This window comes from Brienomyrus brachyistius, unplaced genomic scaffold (assembly GCF_023856365.1).
Source record: "Brienomyrus brachyistius isolate T26 unplaced genomic scaffold, BBRACH_0.4 scaffold32, whole genome shotgun sequence".
Taxonomy (NCBI): Eukaryota; Metazoa; Chordata; class Actinopteri; order Osteoglossiformes; family Mormyridae; genus Brienomyrus; species Brienomyrus brachyistius.
Window position 1 is genome coordinate 2,536,194 of NW_026042307.1, and position 14,929 is coordinate 2,551,122.

Sequence of the window (14,929 nt, forward strand, 5' to 3'; positions counted from 1 at the left end):
AACCGCTCTGTACGCTTGCGATTAAGAACCCTTATGTTCAATTGTGTCCTAAGAACCCAGTCCCCCCCCCAAATTTGAGGCATTTTTGCAAAGTTTGGAGATTCAGCTGAGGTTGTATGACTGTTTTGAGGTAAATAAGGATTGTAGCATATGACGGTGGATTTTATGCCCTAAAATGGTCCATTTAGATAAATCTGGATCCTAAGCACCCATTCAAATAATGGGATTAGGGGAGGAGCCTACATTCAACGACCATAAACAAAATCCTAATCATGAAACCAAATGGCCAGGCAATGCAAAGGGATGGGATATATATATTACCTGGTATCTTGGGCGGAGCTCAATTTTGTTCCGCTTCTGACATCAAAAGAGGAAGTGGCGTATCCTTTATTCTGATTGGTCGAGGGTCTATGCCCATATATGGTATCAATACTTGTGGTACAATGCTTATGCCACGTGTTGCCGATAGGGGGCCATATGGTTCGGGAGATTGCCGTTAAACTTTAATAGAATAAAAATACATTACATGTATTTATTAATGTGCTTTTTTTTATTACGTTTTTAAAGAATAATGAAACATATAGCAGGATGATGGCAAGCTAGCGCATACACGTTCAGCGCATACACATTTAACCATCACGAGAGACTTTAGTGATATTTACCAGGTTGCAGCATGTTTATTGGTTTCGCTTGCGGTTGTTTAAATTTGTTCTTCGGCTGCTTCATTTTGAATAGGTTTGGTACAAGTTGTATGAATAAAACTGATTTTTCTCCAAATGTGTGGTCAGGTGTGACAAAATGTTTTACAAGCCGTAAGTGATAATGCATTTAGAAAAAAAGGCAGAGACAGAAATTGAAATGATCCTCATGTTAGTATAAAAGTATTCTATTGTGCATGTCAAAGTGTATTAGTTTATTTAAAAACCTCACTTAATCATCTGAATATATGCAGCGCCTACGCAATAAATCCATGTATCTTTTGAGTATCACTAGTACTAGGTTGATCGATAATTTATTTAGCTTTATAAAGCTAAATAAATTAAGTAAACCAACAGTGAAATTTAATAGATGGAAAGGAGGGGTTTAGGAAAGCCATCCAATGACAATACTATGTAAAAGTCTTGGGCAATCAAGGGACATGTTTAAAGCTTTTAATCTGGATAATAAGTGTATATTTGCCCAGGAAAAAAAGCCACCTTTAATACATGCCTGTTAAGAGCAATACAATAAAGAGAAATTTCTTCCATCCTCAAAGGTTACCAATATCTAGTTTGATAGCTAGATGAACACCGTTTTAAGTGATGCTAAACTAGTTACTCATAATAATTTAAATAAATGAATTCCTGTTGCTCAAAATGAACCAATGATGAAGCCACCAAGACTTCATGTGATTACTTCACACTCACTAAACCATTAGCTATGCAACGTTAATTCACTCTTCCTTCCTGCAGTAATTGATTTACCACCAAATAAACTGAATTCCAAGTAATATCACATAGTGACTTCATCATTAGCTGTTGAAGTCTCAAGCACAAAATGTGTCATATGGGCAGAAATTGAGCAAGTGGGAGCAGCCAAGGTCTCAAACAAAAAGGGCTTTATAAAGGATAAATACAAAAACAGAAAACAACCAGGACTGCAATGGCTCCCAAACAAGACAAATGAGGAAAGCAGCATGTTGCTACCAAGATGACAGACTTGGAAGACACTGCACTGGGAGGCACTTAAATACAGGAATAGCAAGGGAGTAAACAGGAGGCAGCTGGGAGCAATTAACACAGGGCAGGTATGAGTGACAAGACTAAATGCGCACCAGGTGTGAGTTAACTTTCTGCAGACTGAGACCTCTCAGCCATTTTTGGGGAAATCTGATATGCTTTGACTTTTTTAATTATTTCACCTTTCTAAAAAACATTTACCCCCAAAATGCTGCAAATGTTTTTATCCAGCACAAATGCAGAACAAATAATCTGAGACAATTTAGAATGGCATTCTTCTATTTTTTGTTTAAATCAACTTTAAAAATACACTTTACAAAAACCTATTTTCAGAGGTGCTGAGAAAATGTAAAAACACATTATAAATATTTCTAGCCAATACTCTGGAGCTTATACACATAGGGATTTGCTACACATACTGTAGGTGATTGAAGCATTCAGAAATTTCAGAAAAGCTCTTAATTTAAATAGTGGAAACCATTTTTTTATTATTCAGCATTGTAACACCGGTCGAGGAGAAAGGACAAGGATCCAGGAGTGCGAGCTACAGCGAGATTTAATAACAGCACTGGAGCGCTGGTCAGAAAGGGAGCAGGCAGAGAGAGTGGTCTTGGTCCGATAGCGAGGGTCAGTAGCCGGGGGGTCTGTCCTACAAGACACGGGACTGGAACACACAGGGAAGTGGGAACAGGAGACCACGGACTCAGCGAGGTAGACAGATCAGGGTCGGGAACGTGTCTGGGAAGAGGACGAGGAGAAGGCAAGGTTAATACACAAGGTAGACGGAATAGGTACAGGGAATCAGGGAGACAAGAGACAAGAAAACGCTTGGTACGGCACAAGAACATTGGCACAATACTTCGCAGCGTCCTCTAACTTGTCTGCGCCTTTTGACTGCTCGGAAACGAGGCTCGCTACGGCGCACCCGGTAGGCTCCGCCCCTGTGGGCGTGACAGTACCCACCCCTTGACGGCCACCTCCCGGAGGCCGTGGATGTTTACGGGGTCTACCCCTCGGTCGGGGAGCCGGCTTAGCGGGGTGCGCCAGGTGAAAAGCCACCAGGAGGGTAGGATCCTAAACGGAGCTGGCGGGAACCCAGCTGCGATCGTCAGGGTCGCAGCCTGCCCAGTCAACCAGGTATTGCAGCTTCCCCTGACGTCGGCGGGAATCCAAGACGGATTGAATCCGGTCCGAGGGAGCCTCCTCCTGCACCTCCATGGCAGGGTCTGTCAAAGGGGCGATCTCTGGGCGTAAGGGACTGAACTTGACGGGTTTGACCAGGGACATGTGAAACGTGAGACATATGCGGTACAGCTTGGGAAGTTGTAATCGGACGGCCACGGGTCCCACCCGCCGTAGGACACGAAAAGGACCAATGTATTTGGCTGTAAGCTTACGGCACCCTGGGATACGAAGGTTCTTGGTAGAGAGCCAGACTAACTGGCCCGCCCGATAAACGATGACGACTAGGACCTGTCTATCGGCTTGGTCTCATTGTTTCTCCGTCTGGGTCTGCAGGGATCGTTGTATCTGCCGCCATGCCTGCCGGCTTCCGTGGTACCAGTCTTCCACCCGAGGCACTGATCCTTCCGGGGAGTCCCACGGAAAGAGGGGCGGTTGATAACCTAGGACACACTGGAAAGGGGATACTTTAGCGACAGGACTTACCCGGGCATTGATGGCGTATTCTGCCCACACTAGCTGGGATGCCCAGGTGGTGGGATCGTTCCGACACATCATTCGGAGGGCTTTTGTTACTTCCTGATTAGTCAGTTCTGCAAGACCATTAGACTGCGGGTGATAAGCCGAGGACAGACTAAGCTGTATGTGAAGCTTCTGGCAGATCTCCTTGAATACACGTGAATTGAACTGGGGACCTCGGTCAGAGACTATATCTTCGGGTATGCCGTAGTATCTGAACAGGGTTGAAATCAGGATGTCCGCGAGTTCTCCCGCAGAGGGGAGTTTGGACAGGGCAGTCAGGCGACACATCTTGGAGAATCTATCTACCACGGTAAGCACAACTGTTTTTCCTTGTGCTCAGGGCAGATCCGTAATGAAATCCATGGCGATGTGAGACCACGGTCGAGAAGGGACTGGCAGTGGCTGGAGGAGACCCACAGGTGCTTGATGGGATGCTTTTACTTGTGCACATTCTGGGCAGGACTCGACGTAGGACTGGGTCTCCTTCCTCCAGCCTGGCCACCAGAGTGTAGCTCTCACCCCCGGATGTCCACTGCCCCGCTGAGCGTGAATCCACCTCAACAGTGCGCTGCGATGTCTGCGGCGTACAAAGAGCAATCCGGAGGGACATCCAGGGGGTGGACGCCTCACCTCGTTCTCCTGCCGGATGGATTCTTCTAAGATGGTGGATAAGAAACAGGCGGGGTCTAGGACGGGACACTGTTTGTCCGTCTGGGATGGGGGGTCGAATTGGCGAGACAAAGCGTCAGCCTTGACATTCTTACTGCCGGGGAGATATTGTACCTTGAACACGAAGCGGGCGAACCATTCGGCCCACCGAGCCTGACGGGCTGAAAGGCGTTTAGTGGATTGTAGGTACTCTAAATTACGGTGATCTGTTAAAACCAGGAAGGGATGACGAGCCCCCTCTAGCCAGTGTCTCCACTCTTCGAGGGCAAGACGAATAGTCAGCACGGAGCTACCACGGAGTAACTGCGTTCCGCCACCGATAGTTTGCGTGAAAAATATGCACAGGGATGCCGTCTGCCGGTCCGAGGGCTGCGCTGAAGGAGTACCGCTCCGACTCCGGCTTCAGATGCATCGACTTCCACCTCGAACGGCAGATCTGGATTGGGGTGAGTCAGCACTGGAGCGGTACAAAAGGCTCTTTTTAAAGTGGTAAACGCTGCAGCCGCCTCTGTCGGCCAGGCGAGACGGGTTGGTGAACCCCGGGTTAAGGAGGTGAGGAGCGCCGCTACCCGGCTGAAATTCCGGATAAACCGGCGGTAAAAATTGGCAAACCCAAGAAACCTTTGCAATTCTTTGAGGTTGCGTGCGGTGGGCCAATTTTGAATGGCGGCGACTTTACCCTCTTCCATTGACACCCTCCCCGGTTGGAGCACATAGCCGAGGAACCGGATTCGGGGTTGATGGAACTCACATTTAGAGGCTTTGGCGAATAGGTGATGTTCCCGGAGGCGCTGAAGAACCTGTCTCACCTGCAGGACATGTGTTCGCTGGTCGGGGGAGTAGATAAGGATGTCGTCTATGTACACGATCACAAACCTGTGTAGAAAGTCTTGGAATATACAGTTCATGAAGGCTTGGAAAATGGACGGGCTATTAGCTAGCCCGTACGGCATGACGAGATATTCATATTGTCCTCTACTGGTCACGAAGGAGGTCTTCCACTCTTCCCCCTCTCTGATTCGAATCAAGTTATACGTGCTAAGGAGATCTAGTTTGGTGAATATTTTCGCTCCTCTGAGTTGTTCCAGAGATGAGGGAATTAAGGGCAGAGGTTCTCTTTTCTTTACCCTGATCGCGTTGAGGGCTCGGTAATCCACGCATGGCCGTAATCCTCCGTCTTTCTTCTTCACGAAGAAGAACCCTGCGGTAACGGGGGAGGTAGAAGGTCTTATTATTCCTTGTTTCAGGCTCTCCCTTATGTACTCCTTGAGCGAATCCTCCTCCTGGAGCGAAACAGGGTATAGTCTACCCTTGGGGAGAGTCGCACCCTCCAGGAGTTCAATCGAGCAGTCACAGCTCCTGTGGGGCGGAAGGGCAAAGGCTCGAACCTTACTAAACACGTCCTGGTAATCCCGGTACTCCTCCGGGACCAAGTCCATGTTCTCCGGTTCGGGACTCTCCACTCTGGAGGCTCTACACGGCAAGCTCATGCAGGACGATAAACATCCAAGCAATTAGCTCACCGGTTCTCCAGTTCATTCTCGGGTTGTGTTGCCTTAACCATGGAAGACCCAGAATTAGAGGGTCCTTAGCATGGGGCAGAACATACATCTCCGCCAACTCCTGGTGGAGCACCCCGACTCGCAGGGAGAAGGGGCGTGTACGGAACCGGATGGTCCCGTCTCTAATTCTCTCTCTGGTCACACCGAGGACCGAAATAGGGCGGGCGAGTCGCTGAAGGGGAATCCCCAAACGCTGTGCCAGGGTCTGGTCTATGAAAGACCCTGCTGCACCACTGTCAACGAGAGCTAGAACAGCCTGCTCCTGAGACCCCAGTACAACGGGAACTGTTACTTGGGGTAAGATGGGGTTAAACCGAGCCAGTACACCTACCGGCTGTGTCTCCTCCTCTCGACGAGGGCGTCTGGGACAGTAGGTGTCCCGCCTCCCCCGCAGTACAAGCACAGTCCGCCCTGGGTGCGCCGTCTCCTCTCAGCCTCGGTGAGGGGAGATCTTCCCAACTGCATGGGTTCAGGGACGTCGAGCGGAGGACCTGCCGGGGTTCTGCGCGCCTCGGACTGGTTCCGCCGTCGTCTATGGTCTTGGACCGTATTATCGAGCCGGACGGCTAACCTGACAAACTCCTCGAAGGTCAGCGCTTCTCCACGCGAGGAGAGTTCGTCCTGGAGCTCTTGATTCAGGCCTCTTCGAAAGATGGTCATCAAGGCGTCGTCCGGCCACTGGAGTCCGGCGGCGATGGTGCAAAACTCCAACGAGAACTCCGCCGCCAAGCGACTCCCCTATCGGCAGTCCAGGAGTCTATCCCCTGGCCTGCGTCCCACGGCCGGGTGGTCAAAGACCTCAAGCAAGGCGTGGCGGAAATCCCGGGCCGAATCAACAAGTGGGCTCTGGGACGTCCACAGCGCAGTGGTCCAATCCCGTGCCCAGCCGGTCAGGAGGGAGAGGACAAAGCGCACCTCCGCGTCCTGGGTGCGGAACATCTCGGGGTGTTCTTCCACATACAGACCGCACTGCATGAGGAAACCCCGACATGCGTCGGGGTTGCCGTCGTAGCGCTCGGGCAGCGCTATGGGGATCGAGGCGACGGGTCGGGGAGGTGATGTAGGAAGGGGAACCTGAGCTACTTGAGCCGCTAGGAGTTGTTCCACAGCGGCCAAGCGGGTCTCTAGTACTGCGCTGCGTGCTGGATCCATCTCGTCACGGCGAAGTATTCTGTAACACCGGTCGAGGAGAAAGGACAAGGATCCAGGAGTGCGAGCTACAGCGAGATTTAATAACAAATAATGAAATTTTATAGCTTTTTCCATTTTTGAATGAACAGAGAATATAATATTTGACATAACATGTTATTTTCAGCCTCTCCTGGAGCCAGCACCTTATCGTGGTGGTGAAGGGGTTTGCGTATTCCAGTGTTCCTAGGAGATAAGTTGCCTGGGGCTTTATGCCCCTGGTAGGGTCACCCAAGGCAAACAAGTCCGGTGTGAGGAAACAGAAGAAATGCAACTCAAAAGACCCTTTATGATGAATAAAAACATGGATTCACGTTTTCCCTCGCCCAGACATAGGTCACCGGGGTCCCCCCCTGGAGCCAGGTCTGGGGGTGGGGCTCAATATCAAGCACCTGGTGGCCAGGCCTGCACCCACGGGACCTGGTCGGGCACAGCTCAAAGGCGGCACATGGGTCCCCCCTCCAATGGGCTCACCACATGTAGGAGGGGCCAAAGGGGTCGGGTGCAGTGCAAGTTGGCCAGTGGCTGAAGGCGGGCCTTGACGGTCTGATCTTCAGCTGCAGAAGCTAGCTCTAGGGACATGGAATGTCAGCTCTCTGGTGGGGAAGGAGCCTGAGGTGGTGTGCGAGGTTGTGAGGTTCCGACTAGACATAGTCGGGCTCACCTTGACACATGGCTTGGGCTCAGGAATCACTCTCCTTGAAGGGGGTTGGACCATCTTCCACTCTGGAGTTGCTCACGGGGAGAGGCACTGACCAGGGGTGGGCATGCTTATTGCCCCCTGGCTGAGTGCCTGTACATTGGGGTTTATCGTGGTGGACAAGAGGGTAGCCTCCCTTCACCTTCAGGTGGGGGGATGGGTCCAGACTGTTGTTTGCGCTTATGCGCCAAACAGCAGTTCAGAATACCCACCCTTTTTGGAGTCCTTGGAAGGGGTGTTGGAGAGCGCTTCTCCCGGGGAGACTCTTATTCTGCTGGGGGACTTCAAAGCTCACGTGGGCAATAACAGTGAAACCTGGAGGGGCGTGATTGGGAGGAACGACCCCCCTGATCTGAATCCGAGTGGTGTTTTGTTATTGGACTTCTGTGGTCGTCACGGATTGAACACCATGTTCAAGCATAAGGGTGTCCATATGTGCATTTGGCACCAGGACACCCTAGGCCGCAGTTCAATGATCGACTTTGTGGTCATGTCATCAGACTTGCGGCCGCATGTATTGGACACTCGGATGAGGGGAGGGGCAGAGCTGTCAACCGATAATCACGTGGAGGTAGGTTGGCTCCGCTGGTGGAGAAGGAAGCTGATCAGACCTGGCAGACCCAAGCATATAGTGCGGGTCTGCTGGGAACGTCTGATGGAATCCCCTGTCAGAAGGAGCTTCAACTCCCATCTCCGGCAGAACTTCGCCCATGTCCCAGGGAGGCAGGGGACATTAAGTCTGAATGGGCCATGTTCTGCACCCCCAATGTGAAGGTGACTGTCCAGAGCCATGGCCATAAGGTGGTCGGTGCCTGTTGAGGCGGCAATCCCCAAACCCGCTGGTGGACACTGGTGGCGAGGGATGCCGTAAAGCTGAAGGAGTCCTATCAGGCCTTTTTAGCTTGTGGGACTCCGGAGGCAGCTGATGAGTACCGGCAGGCCAAGCGGAACGCGGCTTCGGCAGTCACTGAGGCAAAAACTCGGGTATGGGAGGAGTTTGACGAGGCCATGGAGAACAAGTTCCGGATGGCTTTGAGGAGATTCTGGTCCACCATCTGGCGGCTTAAGGTGGGAAAGCAGTGCAGCATAGTAGTGCTGGGGCGCTGCTGACCTCAGCTCAGGATGTTGTGGGTTGGTGGAAGGAATATTTCAAAGACCTCCCTTCCAGGGACTTGAGTAGGTGACTTGGGGTGGACTCTTCTATCTCTGGGGCAGAGGTCACTGAGGTGGTTAAACAGCTCCTCGGTGGCTGGGTCCTGGGGGTGGATGAGCTCCGCCCGAAGTTCCTCAAGGCTCTGAATGTTGCAGGGCTATCCTGGTTGACATGCATCTGCAGCATCGCGTGGACATCTGAGGTGGTGTCTCTGGATTGGCAGACTGGGGTGATGTTCCCCCCCTTCAAATACATGTTTATTCTGTTAAATTTCTCAGAAGTTACTGCAAAAATAAATGTTTTGCTGTTTTAACTTTTAATAGTTAAATTAAATTAGAACTTCCCTATAAATATTAAGGTAAAACATTTCCTACTAGTAACATTAAAAGGTGTTAGTACTGCTGATTTTACAGTTAAAACTTATTAAATTTAATACTTTACTGTAAAAAAAAATTGTTTACAGAGACACTTACCTAAAATCAAATTAATATGAAAAAAGGGTTTACACCATGAAATATGGCATTTTACTGTTCAATTAAGAGCATAAATGATCAACTACAACATAATTCCATGCATTAAAACATTTTTAAATATAAATAAAATAATTAGCCAGCTTAACACTTCAATTGCTGTTATCAGGTGATATAGAACCTTTCCCAGACTAGTGTTTTTAGTCATTCATTCTGTTTTTCAATCTTAACACACAAATTAACTGAAATTTTCAAATACCATAAAAATATCCAACTTAGTCTTTTATAACAAAGTATGTTATGTAACATCTGTGAGGTTGTAAACATCAAATATTTGAATTTTTACTTCATATATTTTACAAATACTCAACGAGAAAAGAATCAAAGAAACATTATGTACTTCTTCAAACTGGCCTCAGACAACGAAATAAACTTGTTCTGAGCTTCAAAATGGAATTTTTGGTTGATTCTAACTCAAAATAAAACTAAAATACAAGTAATATACATACATCATATCTTTATCACGTCATTTAAATACAACAATTCTAAAGGGGAGCAAAGGTTAGAAGTCTTGCATCATAAACCTCAAAAAACAATATCTCTAAATCAAATGCAAGGAACCCTGGAACTAGGTTTTACCTATTTCTTTCTGGAACAAAACAGTGCAATAAAGCTGAACATGTTGTCACTGTTACTGTCACTGACTTTCAGAAATTTTACTCTTGGTATAATTTTAAAACAAAACATCTGTAGTGTATGTAACACAGCAAACCTTATCACATCATAGTCAAACATTTAGGCAATGTCTAGGTCCACTCATGGTCTGCAATGTCTGAGATGAGAGTGTGGACTCTGGGGTTGACTGACAACAGCTTTTTCTTCTTGGACTCAACCTTGGTGCCTCTCTCAGGATTTATGGAAAAGAAACATCTTGATGGAAAAAGAGATAAGAGGAATATAAAACTGAGGCAGCATATGAAATGGCTATGTTTTGAAAAGATAATAAAAATAAATTTACCTTTGGAGGAACTCCAGTGTTGATCATAGTTCCACTGGGTAGTGTATGTTGAAGTAGTAGTAACTGCCAAACATCAGACAAATTGCAGAGGTGAAGGTTGTTATGTGGTCGTTGACAACCTTTTGGTCAAGGCTTAATATGAATATCTCAGCAGCGAAGCAGGAGGACCTTGAGAATAAACAAACAAATAATATTTTAAGTTTCATACCAAGTGCTTCAATGTCAACCATATATACAAATACAGTTGTACTTATTACATACATGCTAGAATGAGAGTCACCCTATTGGTTGAACTTCTCAGGTTGCGTTGATATTTCAGTGTGGGAGGCAAAATAACATGTAACTAAACAAGCCAAGAATACAAGAGGGTGGCAGTTAAGCAAGAAGATAAAGGTTTTTGCTCTGTTCACTTACCACAAACAATAATGCAGGGTGCTGGTGGCACATTCTCCATCTGAACTTCCTCTGGAAGCAACCTCTGTTGCTTTATGCCGTTTTTCTGCTCAGTAACTGTGTCTGGTCCTTCCTTGCTGTGAAGCTATTTTTAGTACCTGTTGCTATGTCACCATTTGGTCACTAACAAAAGATAAGAGACCAAGCCGACCTGACCACCCAGACAGGCAGGCTCCCAGAGCAATTACTGCCTTAAATTACTGCCTACGGGGAGGCAAGGGCAGGGGGGAATCTGTGGAATTGGATGCCTTCATCGTCGTCTGCATTCTAGCAGGCGTATTCAAGTCCAAAGGAGAGTCAATCGCTAGCCTTTGGGACTCGAAAGTTGGGAGACCAATCTTCCCAGTGATTATGAGCAGGGAGCGGGTCGGGCAGCTGACAGTGGCCATAAGGTTTGACGACAAAAGGTCACGGCCAGCTAGAAGAACGACTGACAAGCTTGCACTCAGAGACATCTGGGACCTGTGGTCAGGAAATCTCCCTGTCATGTATAATGTTGGCCACGACTTAACCATGGACGAGCGCCTTGTACCATTCAAAAGTACGTAAAATGTTATTTTTTATTACTGCTCTACAGTTATTACATATACATTGCTACAAGTTTATAGTTCAAATATAGATCAAAGGGATGTTCATTAGCAATGAATCGTAATGTATCATTAATTTCGACCAGTTACCTTGTTCATGATTTGTACCTGTGAGGGACCGAGATGGCAGGCATGAGGCACACAGCTAAATTAGAAAAAAATCCTTTTTAATTTACAAAAAGAAAACAATTTAACAAAAGAAATAAACCTGGGCCCACAAAGAAAATCAACTTATCACACCACAGCTAACAATATAACTAAACCAACAAGCTGACTTCTCAAACAAGACACCATAAGGACTATATATACTGGTTGGCCAACCCACAAGATACAAAAGAAAAAAAGTAACAATAACAAATACCACAAATAAATCAAAACAGAACAATCAACTAATGCTTCAATCAAAATAAACAAAATCAAATTAACACCAAAAACATACCTAAACAATAAAATAAAACTAAATACCAAACTATTCCACCCCCAACAAACAACCAGTTGGAGTTGTCCAATTTCCTGTCTTTTAGCCCAGCTTCCATATTGGCCACCTCTTTGCCTGGAACAGCTGGGAATCCCTTCAGTACCCCGCACGGTAAATCAAAAAGAAACACAATTAAACTCAAAACACATTATTCCACAGTTAACTAAATGTGCGCGCTTCATCCAGCAAACTGGGTAAATGTGTTAAATAAGGAAACAAAATAATTAAATATTTAAATCATTTAATTAATTAATTAAATATTAATTAAATCAAATATTAATTATCAATATGCTACAACTAAACAAACATAAAAACCATGAAATGATACCTCCCTTCAACTTAACTGTGTGGCTGTAGAGGCAGCCATCACAGTACCCCAGTAGTTACTTAGGAGTTAGATTGTAACGGGTCACCTAAAAATGTATACGCTGTATCCGATTGCTTCATTTGACATCAAATTGATATTCCCTCGATGCGTCCTTGTAGGACTCTGCTTCTTCAGACAATATATGCCCCGTAAGCCCAGGAGGTACGGACTAAAAATCTGGGCGCTGTGCAACGCCAGGACAAGCTACTGCTGGCGAGTGAATTTATACACGGGTAAGCCTCCGGAGGAGGTTGATGTGGCTAAAAATGTGGTGCTGGAACTGTGTGAGGGGCTGAGGGGGCACAACATCACTTTTGATAATTTCTTCACCTTCAGTCTGGGACAGGAGCTCCTCAAGCGCCACATGACGATGGTAGGCACTGTGCGCCGAAATCGTCCAGAGCTGCCGCCTGCCCTGCTAGCAACTAAGGGCAGGCTTGTACACTCAACCAAATTTGCATTTTCCCAAGACACCACACTCGTATCTTACATGCCCAAAAAAAACAAAAATGTGATTCTCATGAGCACGTTCCACACTAAGCCGAACATAACCCAAGGGCAAGACAAAAAGCCACAAATAATAATGCATTATAACACAACTAAGGTAGGGGTTGACACTATGGATCAGCTAATTTCCAATTATACGTGCAAAAGGAAAACCGCTCGCTGGCCCCTTCCAATATTTTATAATATGATGGACATTTCAGCGCACAATGCCTACATCGTGTGGCGGGAGGTCAATCCTGGATGGAAGGCAGGAGCAAAAAGGAGGAGCAGGGTATTCCTGCAAGAGCTGGGCGAAGCCCTAATCGCTCCCACCGTTCTGCAGCGAAAGCATCTTCCTCGAGGGTCCTATGCTGCAGCAATGGTGAGAGCGATTGGGGACGCCCAGCTCAGCCAGGCCCAACCAAGTGCAGTCCCGCCTCCCCCGGAAGCGAAATCCAAGAGGAAGAGATGCAGCCTGTGCCATTACTCTACTGAGCGCAAAACAAACGCGCAGTGTCGCCAGTGTGAGGCACAAGTGTGCAAACAGCATTACAGTATTCTCTATAAAAAATGCAAACCATAAACTGTAAATACTAACTGTGAATAGTTTAGTTTTTTATTATTTATAGTGTGATAGGGTATATTGTAGTTGAAGATTGTTTGCCGCACTTGTTTGTGTTTTATGTTCCTGTGTGTTCCTCTTTTCCCGTTTTAAAAATTTAAACTTTTCCCAATTGTTTCAAGAATTGTATTTACCTCTTTCTGTGTTGTTTTCCCAGTTTACCCGCAATTCTCATCAATCTAATTTAGCACTTTTATGTAACCATGCTTTTGTTCTGTGTTCCGGTTTTACCCGCAATTGTGTGTTCTCTAAAGTTCTGCAATTGTTTTTTTGTTTTCTAAAATTTGTTATATAACAAGGTTCATGTCTTTTTATAAAGTTTCATCCTTTTAGTACTGGCTGGCTCATTGTCTTCATTATTTATTAGGATGCAGGTGAAGTGAATGCTGGGACCCAGATTGTGTGTAAACTGTATTTTTTACATTTTGCTTGTTCATTACAAATTTAGCTGTTTATTACTAGCTATCATTTTTTTCTAGGGTTCATACCTTTAGCCCCATCTCTTCTGCATTGCCTGGCACTTCGGTTTCATATTTGATTAGGATTTTGTTTTTTCATGGTCGTTGAATGCAGGCTCCGCCCCTAATCCCATTAATTTGAATACTAGGTCCTTAGGACATCAACGTATTACGATGCGCCATTTTCTTAGCGCATACTTTTTTTTTGGTTATCTTGATATTCTACCATCCTGATATATACCCCCAAACACACTAAGTCAGAACACTACAACTGAATCCCAAAATTTGTCAAAAATGCTGCTAATTTGAAAACGAAATTGGGTCCTTAGGATCCTGAACTAAAGCAAAACAGTTGTGGTACCACTGTGGTGGCGATAGAAATGAGATTTTAAAGCTGGATATCAAGAAAACACCTGCTTACAACTTGGTTCAACACATTTAAAAATACAACGGGGTTCATTACGATGCAGTTTGCAGTGCAAAACATATGCTTTAACAGACTGAACGGATAATCCACATACGTTACAAAAATACATCTTCAATATTTAAACACACCAAAGTTATAGCTATTGTCAACACAAGCTGCAAGGTTAGCTAGCTTAAAGTTTGAGCCTGAAGTCAAACGAGGAAATCCACACTGCCTTTATCTGAAGAATTAAAAGGCAACTAAACAATGACCATTAATAAAACCCCTCTCCAAATAATGTCTAAACATGCATTATTTACATTACCAGGCTTTTTGCAAAGTATAATGTGGCTAATGTTAATTCTATTAGCTAATGCAATGCAAAGGCAACACTGTCGTTTTTGACCTGTGTCTGTAACACAACACTGTTAATAAACAGAATAAAACAAGTTAAACTTTTATTATTTTCTTACCACGGTAATTGAAGACGGACTGTGGTTGAGTCATTAGCCACTCATTGTATGGAGTAAGATCGCTGTCAAAAATAACTCGTAATAATGTACGTCAAATGTACGCTTCACAAGCGTAAATTACGCTTGCGCTTCTGAAAAATACGCTTGCTTCTGAAATTTACGCTTGCGCTTCCGAAAATTACGCTTGCTTCTGAAATTTACGCTTGCGCTTCTGAAAATTACGCTTGCTTCTGAAATTTACGCTTGCGCTTCTGAAAATTACGAGTGGTTTCTCAAGCGTGAACAACCTGTCAAAAACCGTCATTGGACGTACAAGGCATTCTCTATCGAGGAAGAAACAATCGATTTTTGTTACTGTATACGCATGTGCCAGAAAGATGGAGAACCAACCAAACGCGCCGAATTCACAGCTATTTC

The 14,929-nt window shown here is 45.8% G+C and overlaps 1 protein-coding gene and 1 long non-coding RNA gene across 3 annotated transcripts in view; one reads left to right on the plus strand and one right to left on the minus strand.

The window, feature by feature from the left end:
- The window catches only part of LOC125721176 (coiled-coil domain-containing protein 106-like), a 301,470-nt gene that overhangs the window by 91,849 nt on the left and 194,692 nt on the right, over positions 1-14,929 (plus strand). The window lies entirely within an intron of this gene.
- LOC125721205 (uncharacterized) lies at positions 1,820-10,985 on the minus strand. 2 transcript variants are annotated; one of them, XR_007385718.1, is made up of 4 exons: positions 10,597-10,985; positions 10,183-10,350; positions 9,937-10,094; positions 1,820-2,456 (listed from the first exon to the last, which is right to left on the minus strand). It is a non-coding gene; the product is annotated as an uncharacterized LOC125721205 (long non-coding RNA). The 2 variants fall into 2 exon arrangements; XR_007385717.1 differs by lacking the exon at positions 1,820-2,456 and having other exon boundaries at positions 9,234-10,094.